Source organism: Glycine max, chromosome 1 (assembly GCF_000004515.6).
Source record: "Glycine max cultivar Williams 82 chromosome 1, Glycine_max_v4.0, whole genome shotgun sequence".
NCBI classification, from domain to species: Eukaryota; Viridiplantae; Streptophyta; class Magnoliopsida; order Fabales; family Fabaceae; genus Glycine; species Glycine max.
In genome coordinates this window covers 23,450,505-23,461,891 of record NC_016088.4, presented here as the reverse complement: position 1 = coordinate 23,461,891, position 11,387 = coordinate 23,450,505, and positions in this window count along the sequence as shown.

Genomic DNA, 11,387 nt, shown 5'->3' with positions numbered 1-11,387 from the left:
AGGTGGTCTCCTCGTCCTCGTATATATCTACATGATTTTATGCTCTTTTTTCTGCCGGTCATTTCATGGTCTGCACCATGCTGTTATGATGAGTTGATGACATAGTTTTTGATTGGATCCGGTGTCCATAATAGGACATGTAGGTCATATAGGGTCAAAATTTGATATTATTTTGAGATTTTTGTATGTTTATTTTTTTTAATAAAGAATTATGATAGGAAATAATGATTAACTTTTGTTAGGACCGGAAGCGTTAGAAGGTAGGCAACAATTAAAACTTCAAGTGCATTGACTCTAGACTGTGGTGTTGCGAGAGTGACAAGCCTAGAGATAGGCAACAATTAAAACTTCAATGCAAGTCCTTTCATTATTGGAAAATCGCGGAAATAGATATAATTTGGGTAAAAAGCACTTTATCTTCCTTACCTAGTTGTACTTTCTAACCTCATAAATCGAATTAACTAATTTTTTTTTACTCAAACCAAATCATATTATTTCATTAAGGATACATGAGAATACATATATTGTAATGCAAATAAAGTCATGAGAGCTAGCATGAAATATTGATGCCTTGGCTAAATTGTGAGCAATAATATTGGCTCGCATTCATAACTTGATTGAAAATGATTCATCAACTTCACTACCAATCTTGATAGCACACATAAAAAATACTTCAAAAACACTAAAGGATACACCACCACGTACCACAAAGCATGATTGACAAAGAAAAGGCTATTAAAAACATTTACGACAACTGGGAAAGATCGTACGACAATTTATTAAGATTGTTGCAAGCTATGCAGTAATTTCTTCTTGGTATGGTTGTGGAGAAGGAAACAGTCAATGCCACCCCAAGGAGGTCAAACAGTAAAGAGTTTCATCATGTTTCATTATCTTTTTTGGTGTTATAGATCGTGTATCAATGGGTTTTAATATTACAAGCCCGTGGCTCAAGTTGATGGAACATGGTTGTACGATAAGTACAAGGGGATCCTCCTTGTGGCATTTGCACAAGATGACAACAATAAAATCCTTCAAATAGTCTTTGCTGTTGTTAAGAGTGAATCAGTGGGAGCATGACTCTTCTTCCTCCAAAATTTAAAATGGCATGTCACCCCACAATATGGTTTGTGTATGATTTCATACATGCACAAATCAATAAAAAGTGTCTACTCAAGATGTGATACAATGTCATCCAAAAACTAATTATCAATATGGATGATTGCCAAACTTCTTTCTCTTCATATTAAATATCACTCCATTTTGTATTATTTGTAATATTAAAATTGTATATTTATAACTACTCAACATATGCAAGGACAGAGCCTACGTTCAATCACTATTACAACATTCTAAGCGAGGAATCAAATGTTGACCAAACAATTAATTGGCTTAGTGAAATTCCACGAGAAAAATGGACTCTTACATGGGATGGTGGCTGACGATGAGGGCACATGACCACCAATCTTGCTGAGTCAATTAATTCGGTACTCAAGAAATTTGCCAATAGTCCGCTAGTAAAATCAACACATCTAAGGTTTAATGCATTATTCAACAAAAGAGGGAGAGAAGCCAATGCTTACATCTATACAAGTTTATATGCAAGTACTAATCAAAGTCATTGAAGACGCACAAAGAAAGGCAAATGCTTACACTGTTATTGAGTTCGATCGATGCGACACGTGGTTCTTAATCCTGGAGACAATAAACCCGAAAGAGGTTTGACCCATTGGAGATTTCACGGTTAGGCTGGATGAAAGGTTGTATGGTCATGCTTGTAAGCATGCTCATCATGAGTACAAGAACTATATACATCTTGTGTATTTGGTTGAAAGTGTCTCCAAAGTATAGAGAGGATTGCTTGGAGAATTGCGCAACGAAGCGTATTGGTCATCTTATCATGAGCCAGTGATTTGCCCCAAACTATACAAGAAAAGTAGTACTAAGGATCATCTTGTCTCTTCTTGTATCTACACCGAAATGGATATCTTAGAATCGAGTCAACCAAAATGATGTTCTGTGTGTCACATCAAAAGTCATTCAAAGAAAAAATGACCCCACTGCATAAGCTCAAGTCAACAATGTTTAATTTATGTTATATTCTTAGTCTTTTTAAAATTTTGTTATATTGTTTGAAAATTAATTATTTTAGTTCAATTCAACTTGTTGTTGTATTTTTTTCTTCTTTTGCTCGTTTGCTCCATGCTCTTTTTCTTTTCATTATCATTCCTATTTTTTTCCACTTATTTTTAATAAGCTAAATGTTTTTATTTAATTAAAATATGAAAATAAAATAAAATATATTTTATCATTAACTTAAATATTTTATCAGTATCTTAAAATTTTATTCAATTTTAGTCTCTCCTTAGCAATTCAAAACATTTGATATGTATAAATATGATAAGTCATATCATTTGATAGAAAAAATATTTAATGAACATTCACAGTGTTATCATTAAAAATCTAGGGAGAGAGAAAAAAAATTATTATAAAAAATATAAGTTTGATAGAATTTATGATATGATAAGAAAAGAAATATGTAAAAAAATAAAATATGTTAATAAGTATGTCAAAAAAATGTAAGGATTGAGTTTGGCCTATTATCTATTATAGATTTTATTTTTAGCTTGAATTTCATTTATTTAGAAGTTTAATCTGGTCTATTAATATATTTAAAGATCTATTTTATATTAAAGTTTTTACATAAGTTCAATTTTTCTTTATATTGAATAATAGACTAATCTTAAAATATAGTAGAAGTATCATCTTAAATTATTTTTTAACAACACTTTCTCTTAAATTAACTTTTTTTCTTTTTAAACTACATATAAAATTAAAAGAAATAAAAAAATGAAACAAAGTGTTCTCAAACTAAAAATTATTTTTGGTTTAAACAATTTAAAGTTAAATATAGATAATTAAAAAGGAAAAAATAAAGAGGGATATAAAAAACAAATCAATTTAAAAAACACTTAAATATTGAACATGTTTTATTTCTTTAGGTAAAATAATTAGAGCACTTAAATATATATATTTTTTATAAATATTTAATTAAATTATATTTATATTGAGTATTTAAATATATGGATTTTTCTTAAATGCTATTCTAGATAAATTATTTTTTTTTATAAATTAATATATATAAATTATTAAACTAAAAAAAACAGTTTTATAAACACTAAGAAAAAAATAAGAAAAAAAAAAAACACATTTCACAAATATTTTAAAAAAATACCTTATGACATCGATTCCTAAGACTGATTTAATAAGATCAATTTTGAAAAAAAAACACAATATTCAATTGGTTTTTCATGAATCGATTTCATAACATTAAAAAAAATGAAGATAAAACCTTCAGTGATTTATATCATTTATGTAAATATTTTGAGTTATATTATTTAGATAATTATTTTATTTTTTGTATTATTTAAGTGAAAAAAACCCAGTTTGAAGCACTCCCGTCTTTTCAAACACAATTGTTCTCTCAGTTTGAAGCACTCCCGTCTTTTCAAACACAATTGTTCTCTCAGTTTGAAGCACTCATTGTTAGCAGATGCTCCTGGACCTCCTCCTCCTTCCTTAGGGAGTAATTTTCTTTCTTCTGTTGTTGTCTTTATTTCCTACTCATAAAAAAACACAATTGTTAAGTAAATTAAGTTTAAGAGTTTTCTAAGAAGAGTTTCCTAACATGAAAATAAACATGCTTTTGTTCTAAGAGTTTAATTTTAATATTTTGTTAATATAATTTTTTATATTCAATTAATAAGAAATCACATTAAATATAATATTAAATTAATATTATAAAATTCAACAATATTAACATATATGATAAATATTTGAATAAAATATTGAGGAAAAAAATTATGGATTGATGATGTAACATAATTTTATGTTGTTATTCAATAAAAAAAATATTATAATAAGTTTATTATTTTTACAATAACTAACTTAAAAGTCACGTCAACATTAATCTATAATTGGATGATAATATAAAAATTTAAATATGTTTTTTTATTCTGGAAAGTTAGTGTTTTTCAGGTTTGGTTCCAGTAAGTTTATTTCTTATTTAAGTTTCCGTAAATTTGTTTTTTTAATTTTGATCCATGTAAATTTTTTTAGTCATTTTTAGTCCTTATAAGTATGTGTTCTTTAATTTTAGACCTTTTTAAAATTTTAATTTTTTCATTTATAGTCTCTATAAATTTGTACTTACATGAATCAAAATTGAAAAAAAATCAAACACATAGGACTAAAACGAGCAAAATATGTTACAAGAACCAAACTAAAAAAACAAAAACTTACCTGGACTAAAATTAGAAAAATAAATTTATAGGTATAAAAAAAATGCTAAATTACATGACCAAATATATATTTATAAAATAATTTTGTATTATCACAATATCAATGACTGTTAAACTCTATAATATTTTATCAGTAAATTCTAATTAAATTTTTATCCTACACCCAAAACAAACGTGTAGTGAGTAGGCTTACAAATTTCTTCGGCTATTTTTTTTTTTTTTTTTGGTTCAGGGCTTAAAATGTTACGTTGAACTCTGTCCTTATTGCCAGGTGAATTTGGACTTGTTGGATTACATTCACATGGAGGGGTACGTGATGGGCCTGATGGCAAGGGTCACGTGACGATTATGTCTGAAAAATGTTACAAAGCCTAATATGGAAGAGAATCAGACACACAAAAAATGGCTCACTGACACAATCCTTCACCTTATCACTAAAGAGGATGGTGTGTGACTGTGTGCTGCGGTATTAATTATAGTTGTTTTGCTCTCGACAAGGGAGGACACAAGAAGACAGCATCACCTACCATAGGCCACATTGAGTATTAAAATAGGAAAACAAACACATACAAAAAGAAAATGTAATTAAAATGCACTACCAAGTTGTGTTCTATCTAATTGTTTGCGATAGATATTTTTTTTAGTTCAATATAGATATTATTTCATAGAAAAAAGATTTTCTTACACGCAATGCTAGTTGGCACTTTGAGAGTAAAAGAGAGAACTGTAGGCATGATAGACAAATATAATTTAATAGGAAGAGAAAAATAGAAAAAATTGTACTGTGTAGGATCCACAAAATACATGTGGCATCCTACATGGCACTTAGAGACATGTGTCAAGTCTCCACGTCAGTCTTGTTATAGAAGCACGAATGCTTTGTCCTTAGCAGTCAAGATCCCCAATCAACAGGTTATCTCTAACCTACTCATATTTGAATATATTCAAATATTTTATTTATTGACAGATAATTAATTATCTATAAGTCCACACATTATCTACAAGATACAATTATCTTCTATCTTTTATCTATAAGCTATAGTTTATCTCTAACATTATCTATAAGCTCTCGGCTATTATCTACAAGCCGAGAATTATCTACAAAGCCTACAATAGCCCCTACAAACAAGGAGCGATAGTTATGCTCTACTCCTATAACACTCTTTGCTCACCTCTCGAGCTAACACTTACTCGCTCACTCTCGAGCTTACTCATACTTGCGCTTATACGCATATACTTGCTTTATTCTCCTAACTCATATTCTTACTTAAGCGTCAGAGTCCTTTGTTTTGCAGGTCCCCCCTCTTGTTCTCTCAACAAAGGCTAGCCTCAAAGCCAACGTGTAAGGTTTGGGACCCCACATTCGTCGCGTCAACCCTGACATGTCCAGGTTTCGAATTTTGGTAAGAACATTTGACGCTCACTGTGGGGCCAGGAGAAAACATACCCCACAATTTCTCGTCAACTTTCTCTCTTTTTCATCTATGGTTAGCATTCGGTCTAGCCTCAGATGCGAGACCCGCCTTGAAGATTTTCATCCTCACCGACAGCTATAACAAACACAAATACTCTACAACAACTCCAAAACCGCATCGTGAAGATGGAGTGACGCCATGAGGAGGAGTTGACAAAGCTAAAGGCTGACCATGAGCAGCTAGAGGCTCACGCTAGACGTCCCCAAGGCGACGAACACTCCGTCCACATTTTGCTTGAGCGCACCCAAGGGGAATCACACCCCCAACACATAGGCAACACTGCAAATGACTTAAGTCTCTCCCACATACACCATCCAGCAGGGTGGACCTTTCGTCGGCATCCTTTTGCCAACCGTACTATGGAGGCAGACATACCTTTCAGGTGGAAACCAGTCAACCTCGAGCGGTACAATGGGACAACAAATCCAAACGAGCATCTAGATGCCTTCTTGACCTAGGCAAACCTCTACACCAACGATGACACAATTCTATGTCGTGTCTTTCCTACGTCCCTCAAGGGGGATACATTGACCTGGTACGGTGGACTCCCACCCAGGTTCATAGACAGCTTCGACACCCTCGTCGAACAATTTAGTGCGTAGTATGCCACCAGCAGGTCTCACCGCATGACCTTGGCCGCCTTGGCAAGTCTGTGACAAGCAAACGACGAGTCCCTTAGAAAATTCATGGACATATTTGGGTGCACAACCATCCAGATCCAAAATCTTAATCCCGAGGTAGCATTGCATTCCATGCTCCTCGCCTTACATCCTGACATGTTTGTAGACAGTCTATGCAAAAAACCACCTAGTAGAAATGTCTAGATTCCAAAATGAAGTCTACCAAGGCGGACATAAACGCGAAAAGTGCAAAGGAAGCACCAAAATCGACTTACACAAGTCGAACAAGTGGCACAAGCCATACAAGCATCAGCCTCTCCCCCAAGGGCCCAAGTACGAGCATTACACACTCCTAACGACCAATTGCACCACAATTTTGGAGGAAGCTTTCAACCTAGAAGTACCCATCCGGCTACCCCAGACGAAACCTCCTAGGTTGGGGTCAGACGCAACCAAATACTGCAAATATCACCTCGGTATTGGTCATAACACAAAAAAAAATTGGGCCTTAAAGGACAATATAGAATAACTTATACAGGTTGGGTACTTAGCCTAGACTAAGCAGGAGCAAGACCCAGAGAGCACCAAGAAGAGCCGCATAAGAACTAGGAAGCAGACAAAAGAAGCGCAAAAGACCGAGGCAGACAAAGACAACAACAGCAACGACGTGAGCGACAACCTCCAGAAGAACAAGAACTTGTCCAACACATCAGAGGTGTAATCAACACCATCACAGGCGGCTTTTCCTATGGAGGGCAGTCTAGCTAGTCCTGAAAACATCATCTGCATGTTATCCTGGACATCGACATTAATTTTGTTGAAGCACTACTACAGCGAAGTCTCCCTCCTATCACTTTTACAAATAGGGATTTCAAGGGCATCAACCCCATCAACCAAGATTACCCCGTGGTTGTCTCCATCATCATTGCAAACTTCATGGTGTCTAGGGTCCTTATCGACCAGGGCAATTCCACAGATATCTTGTACTGGAGAACCTTCCTGAGACTCGAGGTCTCCCCCGACACTGTCCACCCTTATGCCGGTCTACTCCTTGGCTTTGTAGGCGATAAAGTCGAGACCAGAGGCTACGTGGACCTAATGACCACCTTCGGTTAGGGCAAGCTCTCCAGGAGCTTCACCATAAGATATCTGCTGGTTGACGTAGACACATCATACTTTGCCTTAATTGGCAGGAAGACACTTGACGAGCTTAGAGCCATAGTCTCCACGCCCAATTTGAAAATGAAATTCCCTACACTAATAGGGGAATTTGTAACCGTCAAGGCTGACCAAAAGCAAGCACAACAGTGCTATACAGAGAGCCTAAAGGTAGCACCATATCCTCCTACTAGGGAGCCTGCCATGCCTTACCCCATAGCAGCTAAAGGCACTCAAGTCATGACCGTGGACGAAGGGCCTGAAATTCGAGCGCTGACCGTTTACCAAGCCAACCTGGGTAGTGAATTTGACATAGATCCGCAAGATGACACCTTTAAAGAGCTTGTCCAACTGCAACTCAGACCTAAACTCGGGTAGTGCATGCGGCTCAGTACCTCACCAGTCATGAGCATCGCCACATGCCAACATGCTACACAAAAACATGGATTTCTTTTCTTGGAAGCCGTTTGACATGCCGGTAATCCATCCCAGCATAATCTGTCACAAACTTGCCATTTGCCCACAAGTCAAACCAATATCACAAAAGAAAAGGAAGATGGGAGAAGAACAAAGTAAAGCCAAAGAAGAAGTCGACAAGCTCCTTAATGTAAACTTCATTAGAGAGGTCAAGTTTTCTACCTGGCTCACCAACGTCATTATGGTAAAAAAGGCCAACAGAAAATGACGAATGTGCACTGACTACACTAATCTGAACAGGGCGTGCCCTAAAGACGCATACCCTCTGCCCAGCATCGACAAGCTAGTTGATGGAGCGTTTGGTTTCCAGGTGCTAAGCTTCTTGGATGCCTACTCCGGATACCACTAGATCAGAATGCATCCTCCAGACGAAGAGAAAACAACATTTATCATTGAGGATGCCAACTTTTTCTACAGGGTCATGCCTTTCGGCCTAAAAAATGCAAGCGCTACATACTAACGACTAATGCACTGAGTTTTCAAACAACACATTAGGCGAACCGTCTATGTATATGTGGACGACATGGTTATCAAGTCTCAAAGCATAGCCCAAAACATGGTGGACCTGGAAGAAGTTTTCGGGCAACTCAACAAATATGATAGGTGGCGTCCAATCACACTTTATATGCCTTCGCCTTCTTCCATAGAAGAGTTCATACTTACGAGTGATGAGACTTAATTTGTTCCTTTTTACTTGTGATGTTCCTTTGTAAGTTATAGCTAGAGTGTCCCACACCTGCTTGTACTTTTGTGTATTCTTCTTTTAGGCACACAACATAACATTTTGAGCCTTCAAGTTAAGCAGCAATTTGAGTTTTTACTCCTCCACCATGGACTCCTTGGGATTTCATTTAGCTCATCGTGATATGGAATGTGATTTCCATTTTCATTTAGCTCCTTGGGATTTCCATTTTACTCATCCGCCATTGGCTACTTGGAATATGATTATTTAATTCTAACTATTATCAATTTAAAGAAAGTATTCATAATATTTTTTTTAAAAGTTTGAATTTCAACAAAAAAAATTATAAATAATGAAAATCAGTAAATTTAAAACTATTAATTTAACCCATAATATTTCTATTTTCAAGTAAGTATTCATATAAAAAACATTTAATAATAAAAATTAGTAAATTTAATTTAATTATTTAAACTCAATTATTTTTAGTTTCGAGAGGTATTTACAACATAGTTAAATTTTTTAAAAAAAGAATACAGAAAAAATTAAACTTTTAATAAAGTATTTATAAGAGTTTCAAATAATTAAAGCCAATAAATTTAAAATTACTAATTTAATCAAGACTATTTTCATTTTTTTATATATAAAAAAATTGAATCTGACTTAATTGGATTCTAAAATGCATATAAGAACTTGTCTTTTCACTAAAATAATTAATCAAAAAAATATTTTTATTGTTGAAAAACATAAAGAATACAAAATACACAATAAATTAAAAATTTATAAGAAATTAAAAAATATAATTTCTAATTTCCTCCTTTTCTCACAATTTATTTAACTACCACTAATTATTATTATTAGCACAATCATGGGAGTAAGCGTTCTTATGTGTATTCCATGTGATGTGCGGGCTAATATTTTTATTATTTTTAATTTAAAAATTATAAATAATAATAATAAATAAATAAATTTTTATAAATATCAATTTAACATTATAATTTATTTATTTAGTCTCTCATGTTCTAGTAACTTCTAAGTATACTTATATTTCCCATTTCCCTCTTCACCAAATTTATTTCTTGACAACAGCAATAATAATGATTTATTTTAAAGTAAAGAAAAAATTGAAAAAATATAAACAAAAGAAGAAAAATCAAAATAAACAATAGGTTTAATTTTAATAAATTAGTATATAGCATAAACTTTTAAGAAATAATCTTATGTCTACAAAATTATTTTCTTACTTCTAAAAGTGAGTATGGTTAATAAATCTAATATGAAATCACAAATTAATTAAAATCAGCCAATAATAGATTTAATGAGTAGAATTTTACTATTTAATTCATTTAATTTTTTGATGTTGAATTTATTGCGAAATTAAATTATATTAATGAGTAGTATTTTCAAATTTAATTGATTTAATATCAAAACAACCAATACGTCAATATTTTTATTGATTGAAATCAATTAATATTCCATTTAATGAATAATGCACCAAAGTACTTATTGATTTTTATGACCCATAATAAAAATTTAATTATATTAATTACCTATTTTGTTTTAACCTTGAAGTTCATCAAGAAAAAAGAATCCTAACTAATTTGGAGTTTGATAGAAAGATAAAGTCTGACAAAAAATTATTTTCATTAAGGATCGAATTCCAATATTACCAAGAACAATTTAGCCTTAACTTTATCATATTAATTACCTTTTATATATATATATATATATATATATATATATATATATATATATATATATGAAATAGTATTTTATTTTTTATATTATATTTACATCATATATTGCACGCTAAAATTCCTATTAATGTTTATGTAAGAGTGGAGGATTAAATTTAAACTATATCATTATGTAATGTGATTTATCAAAAAATCAACAACTTCCTTTATAATAGTAACTTTACTTTAAGATATCATAATAATATATTATTTAATTTAAATAAATCATTTATCTCTCTTCTTTCATTACAAATTCTCTCTCCTCTCATCGGCATTAATTTTTTAAATCTTCTCTTTGTAACACTTGGGATTTTCAGTAATGTATGTTAAGGGCCTGAAAAGTATTGTAAGAGTATATTAAGATTCATGATATTTATAACCAAATTTAATAAATAGATTGTTTTGTTATGTGTCATGAATTATTTGTAATGTCATATTTTTATGTATTCTTATTCTTTTGTGAGATTAAATGCTTAATTTATTTTATATTGTGAGATAGAAATTGAGTGTTATTTTGTGTAATAGTTGATTTTATATTTATATGATTATTATTTTAGTGGTATATAAGTGTTAATGGGTTGAGGTAATTTTGGGGTTGGATAACAAAAATGGGTAGATGAGGGGTGAGAATAGAAAAAAGAGATGGAGAGATCAAATTATATTGATATAATTTTTATCAATTATTACATCTTTAAATAAATTTTAATTGAATAATATTTTTTTATCAAACTCACTATTTGATTGAAAGTTCATTTAATATAGATCATATATCAAAAAATATTTCTTCAAAAAAAATACAAAATTTATATAAATTCAAAATTATTTATTACCCTATTCATATAGATTAAAATTGACATTAATTATTCATTTTTATATTAATTTATTTTTTAAATATATTATTTTTTATCACAAATTAATTATTAAATCTGTTAATTATACAA